At 40.1% G+C, this 6,899-nt stretch overlaps 1 long non-coding RNA gene across 1 annotated transcript; it reads left to right on the top strand.

The window, feature by feature from the left end:
• Positions 1–2,418: 2,418 nt before the first annotated feature.
• LOC144581606 (uncharacterized) lies at positions 2,419–6,415 on the top strand. The gene is made up of 2 exons (XR_013532645.1): positions 2,419–5,386; positions 5,683–6,415. It is a non-coding gene; the product is annotated as an uncharacterized LOC144581606 (long non-coding RNA).
• The last annotated feature ends 484 nt before the right edge of the window (positions 6,416–6,899 follow it).

Genomic DNA, 6,899 nt, shown 5'->3' with positions numbered 1-6,899 from the left:
GTCAGTGATATCAAGAATATTAAACTGAGCAAGTAAAGAAAAAAAAGAGAGTTGCCACATTGTAAAGAATAGCATGCAAGGAGGGCTGGGTTTGTGCGGCGGGAGTGGACCCCAGCACCCCTCACTTGCTCATCCACCAGTGATGACTTGACGTCTTTGTATGTGAACATCCTCTTGTGCTGTCTGAGCTCCTTTGATACCATACACTGTGCTGTCAGGAGCTCAGAGCACTTTGCTGGGGTGCGGCTGAGACTTCTGGGGGTCCCCACAGTATCTCTTATCTCTGACATCATCATAACAGCTCATGTGGGACTTCTGCTATGGTGGTGGTTATTGTCAGGATGAATACCATAGCATTTTAGTAGATACTGAGGTTTACTAAAACTGGGAAATTCCACAGCTAAAGATTATTTTTGATTTGAAAGAAAGAATAATTAACTGAGCTAACTATGTTTTCAATGACACTGTTCTCAAGTAAGGTCCCATTCTGAGGTGCTGGGAGCTAGGATTTCAACACACAATCAAGTTTGTCCTACCTGTAGCCCACAGGCCACATGTGATCCAGGGTGGCTTTGAATGCAGCCAAACACAAATTTTCTTAAAACATTGTAAGATTTTTCTTTAGTTTTTTTTTTTTTTTTTTCCCCAGATCATCAGCTATTGTTAGTATTAGTGTATCCTGTGTGTGGCCCAAAACAATTCTTATTCTTCCATTTTGTCCCAGGGAAGTTAAAAAACCAATTGGACAGGGTATCCAATTGATTTCACGCAGGGCAGCAACTTATGCACAGGTTGGACAAGCTTGATTAGCTCAGTTGGTGTGAGAACCAGCAACACAAAGTAAACCCTGGAGAAGTTCTCTATCGTCCTGCTGATCGTCCTGCTTGTTCCATCGTCCTGCTGATGCAGAATATTGAAAACATCTATGAGATTTGTAGAATAAAGTTTGAATTATTTTACCTTACTATTCAAACTGTATACTTTCACTTTTTAAAAGAAGCACATCTCCATGTGGAAAAGAAACATCTGTTTTCTAGATATTTTAAAGCTTCTTTGAGATGTCATTTTATTCTTCAGTCTACCTTCCTTCAGCTGGAGATCTGATGTGCTAGCAGAGAATCAATGGTTGTGTATTTGAAAATATCAGTAGTAATGAGTTCCGACATCAAATCAAAAGGTGGGTATTTCCAATGAAAACTTCCAAGTAGCACTCGATTTGTTATGTCTTAATAGAATGTAAGATTTTGAAAAATTTCGCAAAGCGTCAGAGATAGGCTACAAGCAAGTCTGTGATAAGCAAATACCTGCCATCCGTGTTATCGGAGCTAGGGGGCTTTGCTATGCTTCTCCCTGATCTCTGAGACGTGACAGACCCACAGAACAAACCTCCTTTCTAGACTATAACAGAGAAAACTAGATTCCAGAGGTGTGGCCTTGCTTTCATATTTCTGTGTTCATTCCCACCCTGGGGTCTGCAAATTACATTTCCTTCTGCTTGGAATGGTTTCTCCTAGATCTTCACCCAGCTGCCTTTGTTTTAGTCATTAAATCTGTGATAGGTAGAATAACAACTCTCTTCCACCCCCATGCCCTCCTAGCCCCAACCCCTGATGACGTCCTAATCCTTGGAACTTTACAGATGTGATTAAGTTAAGGATATAGAAATGGGAGGATTATCTAGGTAGGTCCAATGTATCCACAAAGGTCCTTTTAAGGGTAAGGAGACAGGCAAGTGAATACCAGAAGCAGAGAAAGGTCTGAGGTTGGTACTTTGCTGGTTTTGAAGTTGGAGAAAGAGAACCACCGGAAGGAATGCTGACATCCTCTTAAAGCAGGAAAAGGTAGGGAAATAGTTTCTTCCTAGACCCTCAGAGAGAATACAGCCCTGTTGACAACCTGCTTTTAGCTGAATGAGACATGTGTTAGACATGTGACTTCCAAAACTATGAGCTAATAAATTCGTGGGATTAAGTCATTACATTTCTGGTAATTTACTATGGCAGCAATAGGAAACTAATACAAGGTGATAACTCAATTGTCACTTCTTAGAACTTCTTCATACCCCAACTAAAGAGTCTTCAGTCACTCTTTACTGTATTATTTTACACTCTTCATAGTGTTTATTAGCACCTGAAAAAATGTGAGATAAGAAGTACAATTTTAAATAGTTTTCTTCCATTCGAATATGAACTCCTAGAGACAGCAGGGACTGTCTTGCTCATCAAGGTAGCCACAGCACCCAGACTAATGTCTGGCACATAGCAGGTCCTCATGAAAACAGCAATGCTTCTTCCTTTACAGTCATTCTTCTTCCTCTTCCACTTCTTTTCCAGAATATATCTGTGGTAAGAAAAAAATTATTTTCATTTAAAATGTTTGTTTTTATTGGAAAATAAACCATTTGGAGCCATATTTAAATGGGTGGGCATAAGAGTCCCCTTGCACCTCTCCCCTCACCTGCTTGCTTTTTCCCCAAAGCTGAGAATGAGTCTGGCCAGGTAAGTTATTCCAGAATTCCATCAGGTCATTCAAGCCAAGAAAGGGGCTGAAATTCCAAGATTTGTATCACTGGTAAAGTTCCTGAAAGATGCAAATTGGGCCTGAGCTTGATGTATTTCTAGATATGACATGATTGTTCATTGGTGACTTAGTGGAAATCTCCAAGGACAAATACTGAAGAAAAGACTAGGGGATGGGTGGGTGGGGGCATTTGTCAAATGCCTGCGCTTGGCACACGAGAGTCCTATTGCTGGTAAATTTCCTGGGGAATGCAAATTGGGCCTGAGCTTGATGTGTTTCTACATATGACAATACTGTTCATTGGCAACTTAGTGGAGATCCTCCACAGGCAAGTACTGCAGAAGAGACTGGGGGATGGGCAGGTAGAGGCATTTGTCAAATGCCTGTGCTTGGCACACAAGAGTCCTACCTTCCTTGGCCACTGTGGACTTGTCCAGCCTCATCCTTACCCACTCCCATTTATGCAAGTTATGTTCCAAGATCCTTTGCTTTCATTCCTTGTGTCTTTCTCTTGCTGCTTCTGAGCCTGGAAGGTCTGTCTTCTCTTTGTCCCTGTGGTAAACTCAGTCTTCCTTCAGAGAACAGTTCTCTTCTTCTATTCCTGTCTGTGTCTCCCTAGGTAACTTGTATTTACTAAGAGTTCTAACAGGCATATCTTCATGGTCATCTGTCTGAAGACAGGGACACTGTCTTGTGCCCTCTTGAATCCCAAATGCCAAGCATAGGTATGGCACAGTCATTTTCTGGAGGTAGGAATCTCTTTCCTGCATTAGACTGGACCAAGATTGTGTGTTATTCATTTCTGAACCTCAGAATCATGATGGCCTGGAGTGGCACTGAATATGTGTTTAATGGCTAGACTTAATTAAATGGCATGGGTGACAGAGACTGCTTGCTTTCCCCTAGTGATTTTTTTAGTGTATAAGACTTTCACCTTGACACTTAGCTAACTAGAGCGTTTCTTAGCTTTATAGCTAGGTGTGGCCAAGTGATTATGTTATAGTCAATGAAGTTTGAGCAGAAGTGTCATGTGGCAGATTCTAGAAACCTTTGCTAAGAGATGGATGGAATGCTCCCTTTGACTCTTCTTTGGGTTCTGTATCCCAGCCTTCTGTTTGGAATATAGATGCCTTTAGTCGTGTGTCATCAGAATCCCAGTGTGGTACCCTGGGACCAGTAACAGTGAGGTAGTGTTACCATTCCAGGCCTGGGGCAAAAGAAAGGAGGTGTTTATTGGTATCTGGAAGAAGCATGTTCTTGGAGAGGGCCTCCCATCAGGCGCCATAACTTTCTATGGAAAGAACTAACAGCCTGCAGGGATGTAGCTAAGAAAATAAGTATCTGACCTCTCACTCTTCTGCATCCTCAAATCAATGCTCCCTATAAGCTGAACCAACCAGAAATCAGAAAATAAGAGAGCCCATTGATGTGAACCTTGGAGGCCCATCTCCAGGAGAATAACAGGTAGAGAGATATAGCACATCTGGGTAGACATGCTTTCTCATTTTTAAAATAAAGGAATTAGATTAAATGATCTCTACTATTCTTTCTGGTTGTAATATTTTATTAGACTTTCTGCGTTCGTCAATCTTACTTTCTCAAGCATTTTACAAGCCTTTTTCTTACCTGCAGTCAGGCATTCCTGAGCATCAGGTCTTACACAGACCAATGTTCCCAACTCAAAATTATATTAATTGATAAAGGAAGACAACTAGAACAATGGGTCATATTAAGGAGTCCATAAACAGACCCACACATATATGAACAATTTATTTTATGACAAAAGTAACACTGCAGAGTAATGGCAAAAGGATAATCTTTGTAATAAATCATGCTAGGTCAATTGTATTCTTTTTTTTTTTTCTTTTGTTAAAAGAGAATTCCTAAATCTGAGGTCAATTGTATTCTTATGCAGAACAAATAAATCTTAACCTGTACCTTGTACATAATTGTATTTGGACTATGAACCTAAATGTAAAATAAACAAAGCTTCTAAAGAAAACATAGGAGAATATCTTCGTGACATTGCTATAAAGTAAAAGAATGAACAAAAGACTTGAACAAGCATTTCATAAAAGAAGCATATCCAAATGGCCAATAAACATAAGATAAGGCATCTAACTTCACTGGGTATCACCAGGATGACTGACATTACAAAGATTGACAGTAACACGTGTTGATGAGGATGTGGAGCAACTGGAACTCTCATACTCTGCTACTAAGTATAAAAATCGGTATAGCCACTTTGGAAAATCGTTTTCTAGTATCTACGAAAGCTGATCATATACAAAACCTATGGCCCAGAACAAATAGGTATATCCACAAAGGATATGCATGTGTATATTCACTAAAACAAATATACAAGAATACTCATTGTAGCATTACATGTAAGAGAAAAAAACTGGGAAAATGAAAGTAGCAACCAAGAGTAGAGTGGATACAAGACTTGAGGTGTATTTATATAATTAAATACTAATACAGAGCAATAAAATTGAATGAATAATTGGTACATGCAGCAATGAGGCTGAAACTCATGAAAAGTACATAGAAAAACAAATACTGGTTATTTTTACATAGATTAAAAACAGGCAAGTGATAATGGTGTCAGAAAGCAGGATTATGCTTACCTTTTGGGAGGATGTAGGGATTGGGGTCAGGGCAAGAGGGCAGCTACTGGGGTGCTGGTAACTTTTTGTTTGTTTGATCATGGTCATGGGTGTGTTCACAGCAAAAGCTCTTTGCACTTGTACACTGATTTGTGCCTGTTCTTTTTTATTTTTTTGAGATGGAGTTTCACTCTTGTCACCCAGGCTGGAGTGCAATGGCATGATCTGGGCTCACTGCAATCTCTGCCTCCTGAATTCAAGTAAGTCTCCTGCCTCAGCCTCCCAAGTAGCTGAGATTATAGGCGCCCGCCACCACACCTGGCTAATTTTTGTATTTTTGGTAGCGATGGAGTTTCACTGTGTTGGTCAGGCTGGTCTCAAACTCCTGACCTCAGGTGACCCTCCTGCCTCATCCTCCCAAAGTGCTGAGATTACAGGTGTGAACCACTGTGCCCAGCCAATTTGGATTTGTGCTTATTCTTATAAATCCTTAGAAATTTATTGACTTCAGTAAGTAAATGTTATCATTTCATACTATTTTTTCTTTTCTTTTTAGAAAAGCTGGGCCAAGAACCTGAACAGTAGTCCTTCCATATTCAAGAGTAATGTAAGGATCAGGACGAGAGCATGTCTGTGTTGCCACTGAGGAGGTAACAGCAAATGCTTCCAAACAAGATTTCTTTGAGCAGGTGTTCAGAACCAAAAACGTTTCCTAAGTCATTTGTGAAACCGAATTTTAACTGCAGTCTGGAGCCCAGGGTATTGTGTCAGGAATCATATGCAATGAGATCATTTTCTTTTGCCCACATTTCTGCCTGATAAAGAAAATAAATCTATTTTACAGAACAAAGAATTGCCTCATATGAAAATATGTTGAGAAAAAGGCAGCATTATTCTCAACTCCTAGTGCCTAGGAGAAAAATGATATGAGGTTTAAAAGAGTTTTCTGTCCTGAGAAAGATTAATTTTTACAGATTCTCTCAGCAGTTAGTGCATTTATGAAATAAATTCTGGGCCGTCCACAAGCTAATTCCAACAAATATTGTAGGTGGCTTACTGGGAAAACATATCAAAATAATGACAAAAACCACAATGATAATCAAAACACCCCAAACAAGAGCCGTGTTGATGACAAGAGGCGTGGGAGGTAGTTTTAACATAAAATCTGCCTATGCTGAAGTAAGTTAAACTAACTGAGCACCACACTTAACTATGACCATCCTGGTGGCCAAGGCAAAAAGAAACTTGATAAATTGTTTAGCTCATTAAAAAAAAAAAAAAGAAATAAAGGAAGGGAGTGCGCTAGTGCAATATGAGAGACAAACATTCCTAGCATATTAAGAGAAAGTAATCAAGAGAGTTTGTTTTACGTAGTTTTTAAACCTTGTAATAGAATTTGTTGTTATGGGAAGTTTTATAGTGTACATGAAACACTCCCAATTATCTCTGGCAATAGGCAAAGGGATAATAACATTAAGTAATGGTCTCTTAAAAGCACAATAGATGAACTTCTGGCTTTGAAGCAATGGTGTAGTGTCCTGGAGGATGTGATGGATTTGTGTAGCCTGAGTTTCCTTGGCTACACTACTCAGAGGCAAAGTTAGAGTAACAAGCAGGATTGCCTGGCCCTGCCCCTCATCAACGCTACAGACTCCCCCCAGCTGCTCCTGGGAACCCCCAGGGGATGGCACATGTGTGCTCACCATATGGCCCTGTCAGCTACCATATGACCCTGCACTCAGCTTCCCTCTTCTACAGCTCCCTGCAGTGATG

The sequence above is a fragment of the Callithrix jacchus genome, chromosome 2 (assembly GCF_049354715.1).
Source record: "Callithrix jacchus isolate 240 chromosome 2, calJac240_pri, whole genome shotgun sequence".
NCBI classification, from domain to species: Eukaryota; Metazoa; Chordata; class Mammalia; order Primates; family Cebidae; genus Callithrix; species Callithrix jacchus.
The sequence above is the reverse complement of the archived record's forward strand: the minus strand, read 5'-3'. Positions and strand labels throughout refer to the sequence as shown.